The following is an 18,458-nucleotide window of genomic DNA, read 5'->3' as shown; positions in this document are numbered from 1 at the left end:
GGTGGTCAGTGCTCTCCCACAGGGGAAGCGCCGCTAAGCCAGAAGCCGGGCTTACGGCTGGCGAGCGAAGCAGTGGTGGAGGGAGACTCTCCCGCCTCTGTGGCAGCGCAATGGACCCCTCAGGGGATGTCCGACTGCCAGCTTAGGCCCACTCCCCACGGAGAGCAGGCTTAACCAGCAGGCAGACATCCCCCGAGGAGTCACGGACTGCAAGAGGGTGCAGGCGGGGCTGAGGTACCCCCGGACCTCAGTGCACGAATGTCATGCACGAGGCCTCTAGTTGAAATAATTTTTATTGATTTTGATTTCAGAGAGGAAGGGAGAGATGGAAACATCAATGATGAGAGAGAATCATGGATGGGCAGCCTCCGGTAGGCCCCCCACTGGGGATGGAGCCTGAACCCTGGTGCCCTTGACCAGAATAGAACCTGGAACCCTTCGGTCAGGGCGGGAAGAGGTTATTTTTTAACTTTTTGGCCTTTCTTCATGGTTGATAGTATATTCATTCACATTTCCCTGTTCAGCTAATTTTGATGAATTATCTATTCATTTAATCAAGTGAAAATTCTACATCACATTCCCATCATTTTCAAAGTTTAGAGTATTTCATATATATATTATATATATACATATTTCATATATATATATATATATATATGAAATTCTCTAAACTTTGATAATGATGGGATTGTGATGTAGAATTTTCACTTGATTAAATGAATAGATAATATATATACTAGAGGCCCGGTGGATGAAATTCATGCACGGGGGTGTGTGTCCCTCAGCCCAGCCTGCACCCTCTCCAATCTGGGACCCCTCGAGGTATGTCTGACTGCCCATTTAGGCCTGATCCCGGTAGGATCAGGCATAAACGGGCAGTCAGACATCCCTCTCACAATCCAGGACTGTTGGCTCCCAACTGCTCGCCTGCCTGCCTTCCTGATTGTCCCTAACCGCTTCTGCCTGCCAGCATGATCATCCCCTAACCACTCCCCTGACAGCCTGATTAATGCCTAACTGCTCCCCTGCCAGCATGATTGCCCCTAACTACCCTCCCCTGCAGGCCTGGTCACCCCTAACTGCCCTCCCCTTCAGGCCTAGTCACCCTTAACTACCCTCCCATGCAGGCCTGGTTCCCCCCAACTGCCCTCCCCTGCAGGCCTGGTCCCCCCCAACTGCCCTCCCCTGCAGGCCTGGTCCTTCCCAACTGCTCTCTCCTGCAGGCCTGAGTCCCCCTCTCCCCCGCCAACTGCCCTTCCCTGCAGGCCTAGTCGCCCCCAACTTCCCTCCTTTGCCGGCCTGGTCACCATTAACTGCCCTTCCTGGCAGGCTTGATTGCTCCCAACTGCCCTCCCCTGCTGGCCTGATCGCCCACAAGTGCCCTTCTTTGCAGGCCTGGTCCCTCCCAACTGCCCTCCCCTGCTGGCCATCTTGTAGCAGCCATCTGTGTCCACATGGGGGCAGGATCTTTGAATACATGGGGCAGCCATCTAGTGTGTTGGAGTGACAGCCAATTTGCATATTACTCGCTTATTAAATAGGATAGAGGCCTGGTACACAGGTGGGGGCTGGCTGGTTTGCCCTGAAGGGTGTCCTGGATCAGGGTGGGGGTTCCCTTGGGGCATGGGGTGGCCTGGGTGAGAGGCCTGTGGTGGTTTGCAGGCCGGCCACAGCCCCTGGTGACCCAAGCAGAGGCCCTGGTATCTGGGATTTATTTATCTTCTATAATAGAAACTTTGTAGCCTTGAACAGAGGCCAGGGCCGGCCAGGAAGCTTGACTTCCTCCATCGCTGGGGGCAACCCAAGCCTCCTGATCTCTCCAGCTCTGTGGCTGCTGCCATTTTTGTTGGGATTTATTTATCTTCTATAATTGAAACTTTGTAACCTTGAGCGGAGGCCAGGTCAGGCAGGAAGCTTGGCTTCCTCCATCGCTGGGGAAACCCAAGCCTCCTGCTCGCTCTGTGGCTGCAGCCATCTTGGTTGGATTAATTTGCATACTTGCTCCTGATTGGCTTGTGGGCGTAGCGGAGGTACAGTCAATTTGCATGTTTCTCTTTTATTTGTGTGTGTGTGTGTGTATATATATATATGATTTTAGAGAGGAAGAGAGAAACATCAATGATGTTAGCAAATCATTGATCAGCTGCCTCCTGCACACCCCCTACCGGGCATTGAGCCCATAACCTGGGCATGTGCCCACGACCAGAATTGAACATGGGACCTTTCAATTTGCAGGCCGACACTCTATCCACTGAGCCAAAATGGCTGGGCTGTAGGTTGCTTTTTGCCATTTTTATTTTTTATGGCAAGTTTCTTCTTACCTTTCTATTTCATCTTTTTACAGCAGTCCCTTTAGCATTTCTTGCATTGCTGGCTTGGTGGTAATAAGCTCCCTTAGACTTTTTTATTTTTGTTTGTGAATCTCCTGATTTCACCTTTAATTTTTAATAATTGCCTTGCTGGATAGAGTATTCTTGGATTCAGTCCCTTGCTTTGCATCACTTTGTATACTTTATTCCATTCCCTTCTGGCCTGATGTGTTTCTGTCAAGAAGCCAGTTGACAGTCTAATGGGAGATCCCTTGTTTGTAAGTCTGTCTGTCTCTGACAGCCTTTAAGGTTCTTACTTTTTCATGGGTGTTTCCCAATTCCAGTATGATGTGTCTTAGTGGCAGTCTTTTTGGGTTCATCTTGTTTGGGACACTCTGTGCTTCTTGTGTTGGTTGACTTGTTTTCTTCCCAAAATTAGGATAGTTTTCTCTAATATTTCTTCAAACAGGTTTTCTATTCCTTGCTCAGCTTCTTACTCTTCTGGCATCCCTATTATGTGAATGTTGTTTCATTTCATGTTGTCCCAGAGTTTTCTTAGACTATCCTACTGCTTTCTAATTTTTTTTCCAGTTGCTGCACTGCTTGGGTGGGATTTTTTCTACCTTGTCTTCAATCTTGCTGATTTGGTCCTTAGCTTCTTCTAGTCTCACATTGAAACCTTCCATTGTGTTCTTTGTTGTATCTATGTCATTCTTCATTTCCTCTCGATTCTTACACGTTGGTGAATTTCTCATGCAGACATTTGTGCATCCTTATAACCATTACTTTGAATACTTTCTCTGACAAATTGCTTGCTACCATTTCATTTAGTTCCTATTATGGTAATTCTTCCTGTCGTTCATGTGGGGGTTGTTTATTTGTCTCCCCATTTGTTCTATTTCCTTGTAATTGACTCTATATATTAATTAAACTGCTATGCCACCCGGACTTTTTCAATTAGTCTTATGTACTAGATGTTTTGTAGTACCCAGTGTGCAGTCTCTCAGGTCACCAGGGCTGGGTATTCTAGGGAGTCATCCTACTTGATATATTTGGGTTATTCTGATGTAATTAGGTCTTGAATGTTATTGACCACTTCATGGATGGAACCTCCTCTCAGGTTTCTGATTATGTGGCTTACTTCCTACCACCTTATGCCAAAGGTTAGGGAGGCGCTGAGCCAAATGCACAAAATACAACAGGACAAGACACAACACAGAAGGAACAGAACACGAATGTACACAAGACACCTATAACCCAAAAAAAAGTGACCACCAGGGAAAAGATAATTAGGAAAGAGAAAAGAGAGCAAGAATGACACCAAGAAGTAAAAAAAAAGAAAGAAAGAAAAAATAGGGGAAGAAAACACAACAAAACAAACAAACCAAAAGGCACAAACAAGAAACACCCAGAAAAATATGGGGGTGGCAGAATCTGTAGATGCTGATCTTAAATAAAGAAAATAAAGGTAAGGAATTGGGTAAATAGGGGAAAGACCATAGTTAAGAACAGAGGGAAGAGAAAAGAAATGAGAAGGCAAAAATAATATAAAAAATAAGATGAAATTAAAACTTTTAGAAAGGAGGTTAGATGAGACAGCAGAAAGCCCTAAATTTAAGAAGTGAAGCAAGTTGTAAAATTAGAAGAGCAAGACAAGAGAGAAGGAAAATAAAAAGCATAGTGAAGAAAAAGAAAAGAGAAGGGGAAATGGATTAGGATCAGGGAAGAGGAAATTAGATAGAAATTAGAATAAACCAACAGAGACTAGAATAATAATACATCAATAAAGCAGATAAAGTAGATCCATTTGTAGAAAGGGGAAAAAAGAAAGAAAGTAGAAAAACTAAAATGGGTAAAAGAGATGAAAAATGGGAAGAAATAAGAGACGTGAGAAAGAAAAAGCAAAAAAAAAAAGATAAAAGTAAAAATAAAAATTTTACAATAATAAAAATAAAAAAGTGAAGTGTCATTCACTGACGCTGAGTTTCAATGCCCCATGGATGCGGGTTTAGGACCCCACTCTTCTGTTCCGTCTGCTAATTCTGGGCTTCCTGTTAGGCACTGAGGCGCTGGCCCTGTCAGTCATGTCTTTGGCTGTTAGCTCGCTGCTTGAAGCTCCAAGCGATCCGCGGGTCCTCTGTTTGTGTCTGTATGCACAGGCCATGGCTGCAAGCAGGCAGGGCCAGTCTGCCCTCTTTGCCTGTCTTCTGGCCGTCAGTCTTAATCACTCAAGCCTCTGTTTCTGACAGGGCTTTAGGTGGGGATGGTGCTGTTTCTCTTTCAGGGAACAGATGGGTGTTATTTTCTGACCCAGAGTTGCTCCTACATGTGTGTCCCAAAATATTACTCTGGCCTTGGTTGGTCAGAGCTCCTTATATGGAAACCAATGGGGTTGTTTGGCAACTTAGAGTTTTTATCAGTCTGACCCCCGAATAGCAGTGTGGACCAGCCCCTCTTCCAATCCAGTCACTCAGGGCTCTTTGGGACTCTTCAGACCCAGAAGCTTGGCCTCTGCCTTTGGATTCCTCTGTAAAACTCAAAATGCAGGGTGTGGCAGGCTGTATCTCCTGCCCTGAGCCTAATGGGAGGGCTAGCTCTTCTGGGGAGAAATGGCTGCTTAGGTTGGGAAGCTAAGAATGTCACACTTCCAGCAATACATCCCAAGAAATCAGAAACACCAATCAGAAAGGATATATGTGCCCCTATGTTCATAGCAGAACAAGTGTAGTTATCATAGCTACGATTTGGAAACAGCCTAAGTGCCCATCAGCAGATGACTGGATTAAAAAACTATGGTACATCTACAAAATGGAATCCTAGGCTGCTGTAAAGAGAAGGAACTCTTACCATTTGCAACAGCATGACTGGACCTAGAGAGCATTATGCTAAGGAAATAAGGCCGTCAGAGAAAGATACATATCACGTGGTCTCACTCATTTGTGGAAGATAATGAACAACATAAACTGATGAACAAAAATAGAGCCAGCATCATAGAAGCACTGAACAGACTGTTCAAACTAAGAGGAAAGGCAGGGAGGGGAAGGGGTAAAAGATCAACTGAAGGACGTGTATGCCTGCATATGAGCATAACCAGTGGACACAGACAGCAAGGGGGTGAAGGCATGTGCTGGGGGGTAGGAGCAGCTGGGGAGAGGTCAATGGGGGAAAGGAGACTTATGTAATAATTTAAAAAATAAAGAATTTAAATTAAATAAAAAATAATGTCCCAATGCAGGACTCTTGGCCATGTCTCCCCGCCCTGCTTTCCTCCCCAGCCTCTCCTCAGGCCCCCAATTCTGTGCCTCTCTCCCAGCCCCAAAGCCCGGGTGAGTGTTTGCAGTAGAAAAGTCCTGTGTTCTGGGTTTAGAGAACAAAAGCAAAGACAAAACCAAACCAATGAAACTGCTCCTTGTCTCCCCAGCACCGCGCTGTCTGGGCCGCCTTTCATGGGGCAGCCTTTCGGGGCCTTTCCCTTTGGTCCAGTTTCCCCAGCAGCCAGCTGCCCTGGGGCTTTTCCTTTACACAGTTGGGTGTTACCCCCGTCCTGAAGGGACGCAGCTTTGGTGCCACACAGCTTTCTCCTCACCCTCTTGGGCCCTGGCGGGCTGTCCCTCTCAAGCCCACTTCCCAGTTCTTGCCTTTCTCCAAGTGACCCCTGCCCTTCCTCATTGTAAAATGTCTGCTCAGTTGCATGTAATTTATTAATAGCAGGTGGATGTTCTTCGATTTAGTTGTATTTCCAGTCTGGCTCAGGACGAGATGCAACAATACCTCTGCCTGCCCTGACTGGTTTGGCTCAGTGGACAGAGCGTCAGGGTGCGGACTGAAGGGTCCCAGGTTCGATTCTGGTCAAGGGCATGTACCTTGGTTGTGGGCACATCCCCAGTAGGGGGTGTGCAGGAAGCAGCTAATCAATGTTTCTCTCTCATCAACATTTCTAACTCTCTACCCCTCTCCCTTCCTCTCTGTAAAAAATCAATAAAATATATTAAAACAAAACAAAAAAAACAGTACCTCTGCCTATCTGGCCACCATTTATTTTATTTTTACCACTTTCTGATCCTTGCTTTCAAACCAGCCAGAGTGACCTTCCTACAGCTAGCAAATGCACAGGGCATGCTCCCTGCAGGCTGCCACCTGGAGCCTGCCACCCTTTCCCAGACATCCTCAGTGAAGACCCCACTGACCAATGCTGGTTTCACCTTCCTCCATCGCTGCTGTCACCTGTCACAGGTATCCTGGTCCATTCTCTGTGGACGGTCCTCCACTAGAATGCCAGTTCCCAAGGACAGGGGACTCTGTATTTGGGGTGTCTAAAACAGGGGGGCTCAACAGTATCCACAGCCTCAGTCTTTATATGTTTCCCTTATGTCCACCCATGGCTGCTGCCCCTCCATCCAGCCTGATTAAAGTCCTCATCCCTACAGCCTTCCCTCAGTCCACACACTCAAGGACCCTGGCCCATGAGCTGGCAGAAACACGTCACAGGCACCCAACCTCTTTGCCCCTCAACCACACACCCCAGCAGCACACTATTCCCAGGAATCCAGGAACTATCACCTCATTTCAGGTCTTCGATGCACAGGCAAAACTTACGCGGGGGGAGGGCACACCAACCACAACTCATCCTCCAAATGTGGAATTACTTTGAGACCAAGCCTCTCCTTCTGGAAATGCTTGTAATGCAGAATGTTCTCACCACTGAAAATACACAGCACCATTTCCTGTAGCATCCATGCTACCTGCAGGACTGGCTGGGTGAGGGGGTAGAAGAAAGGCGTGCTTTAGTTTTAATAAAATTAAAGTGCAAAATAATCCCTAAAATGGAAAAAAGAGACTTAAACACCAGTGGGCCTCAGGGGTGTGAGTGAGTTGGCTGGAGGCAGGACTTTCTAAAGGTGAACTGATTTCGGGGCCCAAAGCATCAGAGGGCTTCTCCCAGATACAGAAGTAGGTTCATTTGCAGCAGAACAGGTGCCTGGGGGATGGGGAAGTGCAGGCTGGAGAGACCTCTGGATGGAGACAGAGGAGCCCTGGCCAGCACATCTCAGGCAGACACAGAACCCAAGTCCCTCCCAGGCAAAGGCAGGAAAGAGTGAGGAAAGGTGGGCTGTGCAGGCAGAGGCCCCATCTCAGGGCACCAGGGTGAATGTTTGCATTTTTTTGGTAGTCCTCATCTGAGCATATTTTGAGAGAGAGTGCAAGGGAAGGGGGAGAGGAAGAGAGAGATTGAGAGGGACATCAATGTGAGAGAGAAGAAAAAATTAGATGCCTCCTACATCCCCATAAGGGCTGGGATCAAACTGGAACTACAAAGTCATGCAGTCTTTCTTTCAAGGCCATGGGCAGCAATGCACTGTAAGCCAATATTGGTCAAAGAGTGATTTTCTAGCATTATGCTATCCCTCTAAAGCAAAGAAAGGTTGGGATTCAGACAATATCTGTTAACTCTACAATGATAGATCATAATTGTGCTTGAAAATCATCCCTGGAAGAGAAAGTAACCAAAAAAATTAAAGGTACTAAGGAAAAATACATTTACTAAAAAACCATAAACCAGAACAGAGGACAGTAAGCAGTTTGCAGGTTGATAAATTAGAAACTCAAACAATTCATAAAAGCATGATGTGAGACCCACAATGTCCCTGAAAGTGGTAGCACTCATTAGCTTAGGATGGGTGGTCTGGATAAACCCTAGATCAGGTGCATTCTCTAGTCAGAAAGAAAGGAATGAAGATCCTGTCAAGAGCTGGAATAATCATAATGTTCTCAACCACAAGTGAAAACATAGAATACATTTCCCCTGTGCATGCAGGGGTTGGGACTGATACACACTCTTCAGGTGAGCCAGGTGGTAGAGGTGAAATCTTTTTAGCCACAAATATATTGGGTAGTAGATCTGAGCATGTTACAAAGTGCAATCCACCTCCTTCAAGCCTCACTTGTACTGGAAACACATGAGGAATATAGTACAGAGTATGTTCCATTAAAAGGCTTTAAATTCAGAAAAATAGGTTCCAAACAGTCGCCTTCAGTGTTGTTATTCTAAGGAAATAAAATTAAACATTCCCTGCACATTTAACACATCTCTCCACTGTGAACTCTCAAATGTTTAATAAGACTAGATTTTTAGTGGAAAGACTTCCCACATTCAGTACACTCATATGGCTTCTCTCCAGTGTGAACTCTGAGGTCTGTAGTGAGCTGAGCCTTTTGACGAAAGGACACCTCACATTCAGTACACTTAAATGGCTTCTCTCCAGTGTGAACTCTCTGGTGTTTAATGAGTGTACTTCTTTCACTGAAGGACCTCCCACATTCAGTACACTCATATGCCTTCTCTCCAGTGTGAACTCTCTGGTGTTTAATGAGTCTACTTCTTGCACTGAAGGACTTGCCACATTCAGTACACTCATATGGCTTCTCTCCAGTGTGAACTCTGAGGTGTATAGTGAGCTGAGCCTTTTGACAAAAGGACATCTCATATTCAGAACACTTATATGGCTTCCCTCCAGTGTGAACTCTCTGGTGATTAATGAGTGTACTTCTTGCACTGAAGGACTTTCCACATTCACTACACTCATATGGCTTCTCTCCAGTGTGGACTTTCAGATATATAATAAGGTTAGATTTTTGGCTAAAAGACTTCCCACATTCAGTACACCCATATGGCTTCTCTCCAATGTGAACGCTCTGGTGTTTAATGAGTGTACTTCTTTCACTGAAGAACTTCCCACATTCAGTACACTCATAGGGCTTCTCTTCAGTGTGAACTCTCTGGTGTTTAATGAGTGCAGGTCTTTCTCTGAAGGATTTCCCACAATCACTACACTCATACAGCTGTTCTCCAGGATGAACTCCCTTATGTCTAATAAGGTTAAAGATTCGTCTAAAAACTTTCCTACATTTCTTATACTCATAAATCACTTCTCCAGAAAATGCACCCTGACACTGAACAACTTTCAGGATGTGGCTGGCAGCATTTTCACAGTCATCCCATTGGTGATGCCTTTTTCCATCAAGAAATTCCTGTGAAATCTCACTGCCACAGCGTAGCTCCTCAGTGTTGAGACTGGCCTGGTGCTGGGGAAGCTTTGAATTGTGTCGCAAGACTTCCCCAACCTCCCTGCTGGTTGAAGGCACCAACGATAAGGAGAAGCTGCACCTGCTCACATAGGATGCCCTGTCCATAGCTTGTTTCCAGGGCTCCTCTCCATATCCATTCCTCTGTTGCTGGTGAGGGTTTGCACTGAAACAGAAGTCTCCAACACATCCATTGCTACAGAAGGCTTTCTGCTCAAAGTATGCTGCATGTGACCCAGTCAAGTGCAAAATATGTTGTAACACAAAGAAACACCTCCCACAGAGCAGGGTCCTCTGGGTGGCTGGAGCTGTATTAGAAGTCCTGACCTGTGACTCTCCTTGTATGGATACACTCTGATCAGAACAGGCCACCTCATCTTCCATTTTATGCCAACAACCTGAAAAGTGAGAAATGGTGAGGAAATGAATGTTGATTGTGTGAGAGGGGGAAGTCCCATTGCAAAAGTGTGTTACACATCACAGGTTGGTTCCATGAAATTAACTGAAAATAAGAGACGTGCAGGAAGGATTAATAAGAGGCTCTTGTGACTTTTTGGGCTAATGAAGATCACAACAAAGAGACGCCTCACCAGAAATATGACGCAAACATGAGAAGCACCACATGGATCAGAATATGAATCTCCAGCTAATCCTTCAACTAACAGCATTCAGCAGGGCTTGCCTGCTGAAGATGAGTGTGAGCTGTGCAAGATGTTGCTTCCGTCTTACTCCAAGTAAAATTCAATAAAGGAGTAGCTGGTTTCAAAGACTACTTAGCACGTATGTGCATCTCATAACATATGTGCAAGCCAATGTTGCAAAACACTACACAGGCACCAGTGCAGAGGAACAGGTGAAGAGGTGATAAGTCAGCACTGGGCCAGAACGACACAGCTTGCTACAGTGTTCAGGGAAGAAAATATTAGAAACATCTGAATGAGGGTCTTACAAAAACAGCACATGGGTAATGTAGGTAAAGACCATAACATGGCACAGGCTGCCACAAAGAAGCCTTACCTAGAGAGAGTGCAGAAGTTGAAGCCATGCATGTGGACACGGTCGGCCTCTGATGAAGAGAAAGTGCAAGCTGAGACCTATTAAGCTCACTGCAAGATGCCTGACTCCCTAACATTTCCTGTACTTTTTGAGTGTTAGGGTTGTTTGTGGAGTCCTTTGCTCGGGGCTCCCCATCCGGCTCATCCCTGGCAGCCACAGCACATTTGACAGGACAGTGGGGGAAATTAGCAGAGGCCATGTTCTGGCTGTGGGAGAGAGAAAGCTACGGCTGAGCAATAAAGGAAGAGAGGTCATGACCTCAGGACACTGGGAGAATGTGAAGGTCTTACCTACAGATGACACAAGTGCAAACACTTCCAGCATCACGTCACAGTGCAGAAGTCTCTGAGCCTCATCAAGGAGGCCCCATTCTTCCTGAGAGAAGGCAATGGCCACGTCCTCAAAGTTTACATCCTGTCATAATGGGGACAGTACAGCCCATGATCAGATTCACTCCTAAGACTATAAGTCTGTCCTACTCCCCACCCTCCACATCCATCTGCTCTTTCCAGTCTACACATCAGAGAACATACCACGCCTTCATCCCATGAAGCCACTGTCTTATATTCCTGTTGATAGTTTTCTTCCCACAACAATTAAGGCAGTTGAGAAGAGAGAAGAGACCTGAGCTCTGGAACCCCATGTATGTCACACTGCCTCTTATCAATAGAGTGGGTGTCAAAAACATAGGTTAGAGGGGGATGTTGGCCATAAAGAGAGTGTGAGTGATTTGATACTGTTCTTCTCAGGAAATAGCCTTGTGGTCGCTCTGATTGTTCCTTTAAGACACCAAAAACATGGCATCACACTTCACTCTCTTGACCCCATTCCCAAGGTGCTGAGGCCATCACTTTTCACAATCGGCTGCACATAGTTCTTTGAACAACACTTCTCTCACACAGCTTCATTCCCAGAGGCACCACTTCAAAGGTAATGCAAATTAGCCATGGTGAGGATAAGTTATTTCATAATCACCTTCTTTTCCAAAATTATAGTTCACCACCTCCAACATCTATTTCTCTCTTACCCTTCTTCCTTACCCATGCCAGTGGAGATTTACACGCCTGGTAACACTGATGAATGGTATCTCATTCCCATCAACCAGTGTTTCCTCACAACAACAAAAGTCAGGTGGTTAGTTAAATGGCATCTGAGCTCTTAACCTAGAGTGTAGCACCCAAACCCCTCTCTTTACAGGCAGTTACCCTAAAATTCACCTTATTGTTACATCCAGGCACAACCAGAAACAGACTCTTCCTTCACTCACTCTTCTGTCAATGTCAGGGTGCTGTGGCCATGAATTCACATTCCCTCTCCAAGCGCACATCACTCTTTCTACCACACCTCTCTCACACCTGCACTTCCACAGCCCCGCCCACATACTCATCTCCTGGCCTTTTACTTATTACTCAGCATGTGTGGTCCAGAGGATGGTTGCCAAATGGAATCAGGATCGAGCACTGCCCAGACTCTGACAGTCCACACTCATAGAGGCAGCCTTGAGTCCTGCTATGTAGGCCTCTCTCCAAGGCTGTTTTTTTTCCTTCAACCTCAACTATTAACAACAACAATCAGATCCCAGATATCCATAGGCCACCTCCTGTGGTACTGCACTTGATGTCCCTTCACCAGTCACAGCCAACATCTCTCAGTTAACCGTCACTCAAGTCCCAGCCCCGATGGCCCTCTGCACCATGCCCAGTGAGTCTCACAGATGACCACTTAAGCCTCTTAGCTAATCCACAAACTGACTGGAACTCCCCACAGCCAGGCCACACCCAGGGTCACAACAAAATCCTGGTGAGAGTTTAGAAAAGTTGATATGTACCAGCCCTAGCTCATCTTGTTTGAATTACTCTTCGGCCTCCAATTAATCTCAGGTCCACTCATCTTTTAAAGGCCTTTGTCACTGCAAATCCATTACCTCTTCCCCACACTATACATGACAACTTCTGTCCCTAAGCTGTGTTGTGACACCCACCTCCCACAAACAATGGCCTCAGCAAGAAAGCCAGTCCTCAGATCACACTGTCCCTTCTGACCTCCTACTAACATTACCAACCTGACCATGATTCCCTGTAGGTAAGTGATCTACAGTCCTGGCTGATGTGTCTCAGCTGGTTGAGCATAGACTCATGCACTGGTCAGGTCACATGCCTGGGTTGTGGGCTGGATCCACAGCAGGGTTTGTTCACCTGGTAACCAATCTTTGTTTCTTGCTCATCCCTGTTGCTCTGCCTCTTCCCCTCTCCCTTCCTTTCTACATCTAAAATCAATAAAAATATGTATGTATTTTAAAAAACAGACCTGCAGGTTCCTGACTCAGCTCACTCCTCACTCCAAGCCTTGGCACATTCTGGACCCTATGTCTGGAGGACCTCGCACTCATTACACTGGTGGCCAAAAACAAGGTCCATATCCTGAAGCCCTACTCCTGGCCTTAGGATCTGGGCTTAGTGTCTGTTCAAAGTGCCCAGGTCCAAGGGATACGAGCAACTGACAGTCCCAGGACTCTCCTATCTCAGAGGCCACAAGTGTGTGAGGCCCTGAAATAAGCTCCACAAACGCGTACACCTAACGGTTCTGCATTTGCAGGAATTTGTGGAAAGAAAAGGGTCTGTTGGGAGCCTGGCAGCCACCAGGCTCTATGGCTCAGGCTGCTCAGTACCTTGCCCAGCCCCGAGGCCAGGTGCCCTCCAGATCCTGTATGATCTCAGGGCTCAGTCCTCAGTGCTCACTCTTGCCAGTTCCCTTACCATTTACAGGACTTCCCCTTCCTGTCCACAGCTGCTGTCCTCTGTCTTCTAGTCTGTTCTTCCTCTGAGCAATGGTAGGAACAGTTAGACCCTTACCCCAGAGAATGTCCCTCTTTTTTTTCACAACCATCTATGGCCCCAGCGTTCTGAGAGTGAAAGTAAAACTCACACAAAACCACACCTCATCTTTGTTGTCTTTAGACCCAAACAGGCCCCGATTTCCGAATCCTCCCAGCTCAGTGTCACCATCACGTCCTCACAAGGTGGCACTGCAGCCTTTCACCCTCTTCCCCCATCACCCATGTGTCACCACGAGGGACTCACCATTCTGAACGCTAGGACCTGGGCGGCAGGACCTGAGAGGCGCGGGTCCCCAGGCTGGAGGGTGAAGTGGGGTCAGGCTGCGGGAACGCTGTGAGCAGAGAGGAGTCCGGGGGGCACGGAGACCCGATCTCGGTCTGTTGGGGCTCAAGGAGCCTCAGACACACCCCGCACCGCAGGCAGCTGCCCCCCAGGCCTCCTCCTGCTCCCCACCAGCGCCCTGAAGCCTGTGACTCTGTGAACAGACCTAAGAGGTTAAAATGTCCACCGCGAGGAGGAAGCAGGAAGTCCCGCCCTAACCGGATGCGCAGACACCAAAATGCCCTTTAGCTCCGCCCATGTGAGTGCAGTTCCTTCTGGGTAATGTAGTTTTCTCACCGCCCAGGACAGTACCAGCCTCCCAGTCCATGGGAATGAAGGTGTGTGGCAGAGAGTGAGGCCTGGGGCGGGACTAGATGGGACCAGAGGCCTGGCTAACAGGAGCCGATGAACAGATCTCTGAGGGGAAGGAGGTGGGAGGAATGCAAGAGATCCACCCAAGAATATATACAGAGGGGGACATGGGAGACATAGATAAAACTATCAACAATAAAAATTACATGTATTTTTGTAAATTTTAAAATAATGAGCCCACCTGGTGTAGCTCAGTCGTTGAGCCTTGACCTAAAAACCAGGAGGTCATGGTTCTTTTTATTTTATTCTTATTTTTAAATTATTTATTGTTCAAAGCATTACATATAATATTACATATAACACCTTTTTCCCCCATTGAGCTCTGACCAGCCACCCCCACACTTCAGCATATGCCCTTACCCCCCATTGTGTCTGTGTGCATTGGTTATGCTTATATGAGTGCATCTAAGTCCTTTGGTTGAACACTTGCCTCCACTCCCTCCCTTAAATTCCCTCTAAAGTTTGACAGTGTGTTCGATGCTTCTGTGTCTCTGAATCTACATTTGTTCATCAATTAATGCTGTTCATTATATTCCACAAATGATGAGGTCATGTGATACTGGTTCTTTTCCTGCTCAGGGCACATACATGGCATGCAGGCTCAATTTCTAGTGTGTGGGTGGAGTCATGCATGAGGCAATCAATCAGCAATTCTCTCTCATCATTGATTTTTGTTATCTCTCCCTCATCCTTCCACTCTCTAAAAACAACAAAAAATTTTTAAGCAAAGTATACACATATATGCATAGGCCTTGGACTAAGACAATGTAGTGAGGGACTAGAAGCAGTGGGGCAGGGTAGGGGGATGAAAGGGTGGAAATTGGGAACATTATAATAGAGTCACCAATAAAAAGTAATAGTGTGTACAACGGTGGGGCTCAGTGTTTGGGCGTGTACCCATCAACCAACATATCGCTGGTTCGATTCCAGATCAAGGCACATGCCCAGGTTGGGGGCTCCATCCCAGTGGGGGGAATGCTGGAAGCAGCTGGTCAATGATCATCTCCCATCATTGATGTTTCTTCCTCTCCCTTTTCCTCTAAAAAGTCATAAAGACATTTAGAAAATGAACAGTGTTAGGACTGATTTGACTCAACAACAACGAAGTGATTGTGGGCCATCACGTTTTCCTCCAAGTCTTGTAAACAGAGTCATGCCTTGTTCTGTCTTTACACAGGATGTCCCAGGCATAGCTCTAGGGAACAGGAGCGTGCCTGGAGCCGGTCTGCCTCAGCTTGGCCTATAGTGTTTGAGTTCTTGACTTCATGCAGAAAAGATTTCACAGCAGGAGTTCAGAGATTTTGAGGGAACATTTATTAAAGATGGGGATAATGAAAAACATCGAGGGCTTAGCATAGAACAAGGAACAGCAGAGAGACTGGGTGGGCCTCCTTGGGCTCTCTAGAAACACTACTGTGAGCTCACTGGAGAATCAGAGAAAAGGAGGCCTTGAGCTCAGGTTCAGGGGGTTAGCCCGGGATGAGCTGTCACTGCTCACTGCTGCCTCGGTTGCAGGTCGAGCGGGATCCCTTAAAAGCTTAGGAGAGCCTGACTGTTGTGGTTCAAAGGTTGAGCATTGACTTATGAACCTGGAGGTCACAGTTGCATTCCCAAACAGGACATGGTCAGGTGGTGGGCTGGATCCCCATTATGAGGCATGCAGGAGGCAGCCTATCAGTGATTCTCATCATTGATGTTTCTATCCCTCACTTCTCCCTTCCTCTCAGAAATCAATAAAAATACACACTGAGTGGCCAGATGATGATGATCTCTGAACGCATAATAATCTGGCCACTCAGTGTATAGCCTATATAATAAAAGGCTAATATGCAAATTGTCCCCTCAAACAGGAGTTCGACCAGCAGGCATGCTGGCCAACCGCCCATGTCCCCGCGCCCTGGCCAGGCTGGCTGGACACCACCCATACATGAACCAGGCCTCTAATACATACACACACACACACACACACACACACACACAGACACACACACACACACTCTGAGTGGCCAGATTATTATGCGTTCAGAGATCATAATAATCTGGCCACTCAGTGTATTTTTGAATGTATGTTCTAAATCAATTATACTTACATCTAAGTTTAAAAAATGATTAAAACTTGACACGTCCCAATTATTTTACTATTTTATTATGGAAGTTATTGAGCATGTTTGTACCTACTTATTAATAAGTTGGAAATAAAATATAATGGTGTTACTGCAATATCTTATCATGTCCATGTTAACCTGGCTGGTCAGCAGCACCTTATTCACACACTCAAAACGAAGAAGCCTCATGCCAATGAGTGGTGCTTGAGCTGAATTAACACAAACAGGTCAGATAAGGGTGCTCTGTACAGGGCTAATGCTGAGTGATTGTGCCCGCACATACATAGGGCATAAGAGGACTTACCATTGTAATACTGCTGTGTCCTTTCCTGTATGCATGGACATGGCAAGTTGGCCTTGAACCTCCAGCGTACTCTGCACAGGGCCCCTACAGCAGACTATCTATCCTATATAATAAAGAGGGAATATGCAAATTGACTCTGCCACAAAGATGGTGGCGCCCACAGCGGAGGCAGGGGTTTCTGTAACAAACATGGCTGCACCCACAACAGAGGCCAAGTTCCCGTAATGAGTCTTAATGAGCAATCAGCAGGGACCCGAGGCTGCCCCCCACTACACTCATGGGGCTTGACTGGGGACTTCACCTGTGCACCCCACCCAGCAGGGCTTTCCAGGGGACCTGAGGCCATGCCCCTAACACGGTACCAGGCCGGGGGACCTCAGGCTGCATCCCCCGCCTTGGTGCCAGCCTGGGGTACCTTAGGCCGTGCCCCCCATCCAGCAGGGCTTGACGGGGGACCTCAGACCACACGCCCTGCCCAATGGGGCTTCACGGGGGGCCTCAGGCTGGAACCCCCTGCCATGGCACTGGGCCAGGGGATCTGAGGCCATGCCTCCCACCTGGCGCGGCTTGACAGGGGACCTCAGGACATACCCCCCGCCCTGGTGCCAGGCCAGGGGACCTGAGGCTGTGCCCCCTGCCTGGCAGGGCTTGACAAGGTTGGGACCGGCCAGGTCTGGATCTAGCCCAAAGTGGGTGGGGGTGGCTGTGTCTGGGTCTCATGGGACTTTGAGGTGCACGTGGGTGGGTGGAGACTTGACTCTGGGTCCCATGGTGCGCCCCAGACTTTGACAGGAGAAAGATTTTCATACACATTTTACTAATTTTTTTCATATCTGACACATTTATTACAGAGGAAAGGCAAATAGTAGTATTAAAATATTTCCTCTAATTAATCCCCTTTTAATGGGCACAATTTTTGTGCACCAGGCCACTAATATATATATTCCTAAGGGACCAAACAACTGAATGACCTTTTGACCCTTTGCTATGATGTGCACTGACCACCAGTGGGGAGATGCTCAACACAGGAGCTGCCCCCTGGTGGTCAGTGCGTGCACACAGCAGGATCATCACTCAGCTGACTGACTGAGGAGCTCCAGATGCTGGGCTCACAGCTGGCGAGCCCAGCTGGAGCAGTGCCAGCCTCTCCCGCCTCCACAGCAGCATTCTACCTCGCAGCTGCAGATGCAGGCGCAGCGGGGCAGGGATGAGCAGGTGCGGTGCCCGGCCCGGGTACAGATTTATTTATAATACCCAAAACCTGGAAATAAGCAATTTTATAGAAGATCAATAGATAAAGTTGTTATCCATAGAATACACTACTACTCAGCAATAAAACAAATTCGATATTCACGTAAGCATTTGTATTGGATCTCAAAATATCTGTAGCATAAAGGAAACCAGTATTTGTTAAAAAGTACACACCTTATAGTGCCTATAAAATTATGAAATATATGAACTAACCTAATGTAAAGGATGAGAAATGAATGATTGCATGGAAGACTGGGAAAGTCAGAAAGAGAGATTATAAAAGGCCAGGAGGAAACTGTAGAGTGTAGGAAATGTAGGAGTACATTTGTTGGTATGAAAAATAATTAATACGTAAAAATATCAGAATAAACTCTGCTTTCACCCGTTACCTCAGCTGGGTGGGTGTCATCCAGGGCACTGAAATATCCTGGTTCAATTCCAGGTCAGTACACAGTTCCTCCTGGGTCACCAGTAAGTGTAGTGCAGAAGGGAGCTCATGTATGTATCTCTCTCTCTCTCTCTCTCTCTCTCTCTCCACCTTCCCTCCTCTTTCCCAATAAATAAATAAGTAAATAAATAAATATAATAAAGGCATTTTTAATAATATTTTTAAAGCATAAGCGGTGCGGTTTGTGTAGTCACAACTGAAAGTCTACTTTTGCCACTCCTTCAATACAGTGACAGATAAGATTTCACCTGTGGTGGTTTCACAGCTTTATCTCTAGGTCAAGGCTGACAAAATAACACACATTAGAAAAGTGCGCTTTCTTGCATGTCAGTGCTCCTTTCCTGAGAGGAACAGCTTTGCCTCAATGTCAAA

The sequence above is a fragment of the Plecotus auritus genome (assembly GCF_963455305.1).
Source record: "Plecotus auritus genome assembly, chromosome: 15".
Taxonomy (NCBI): domain Eukaryota; kingdom Metazoa; phylum Chordata; class Mammalia; order Chiroptera; family Vespertilionidae; genus Plecotus; species Plecotus auritus.
The sequence above is the reverse complement of the archived record's forward strand: the minus strand, read 5'-3'. Positions refer to the sequence as shown.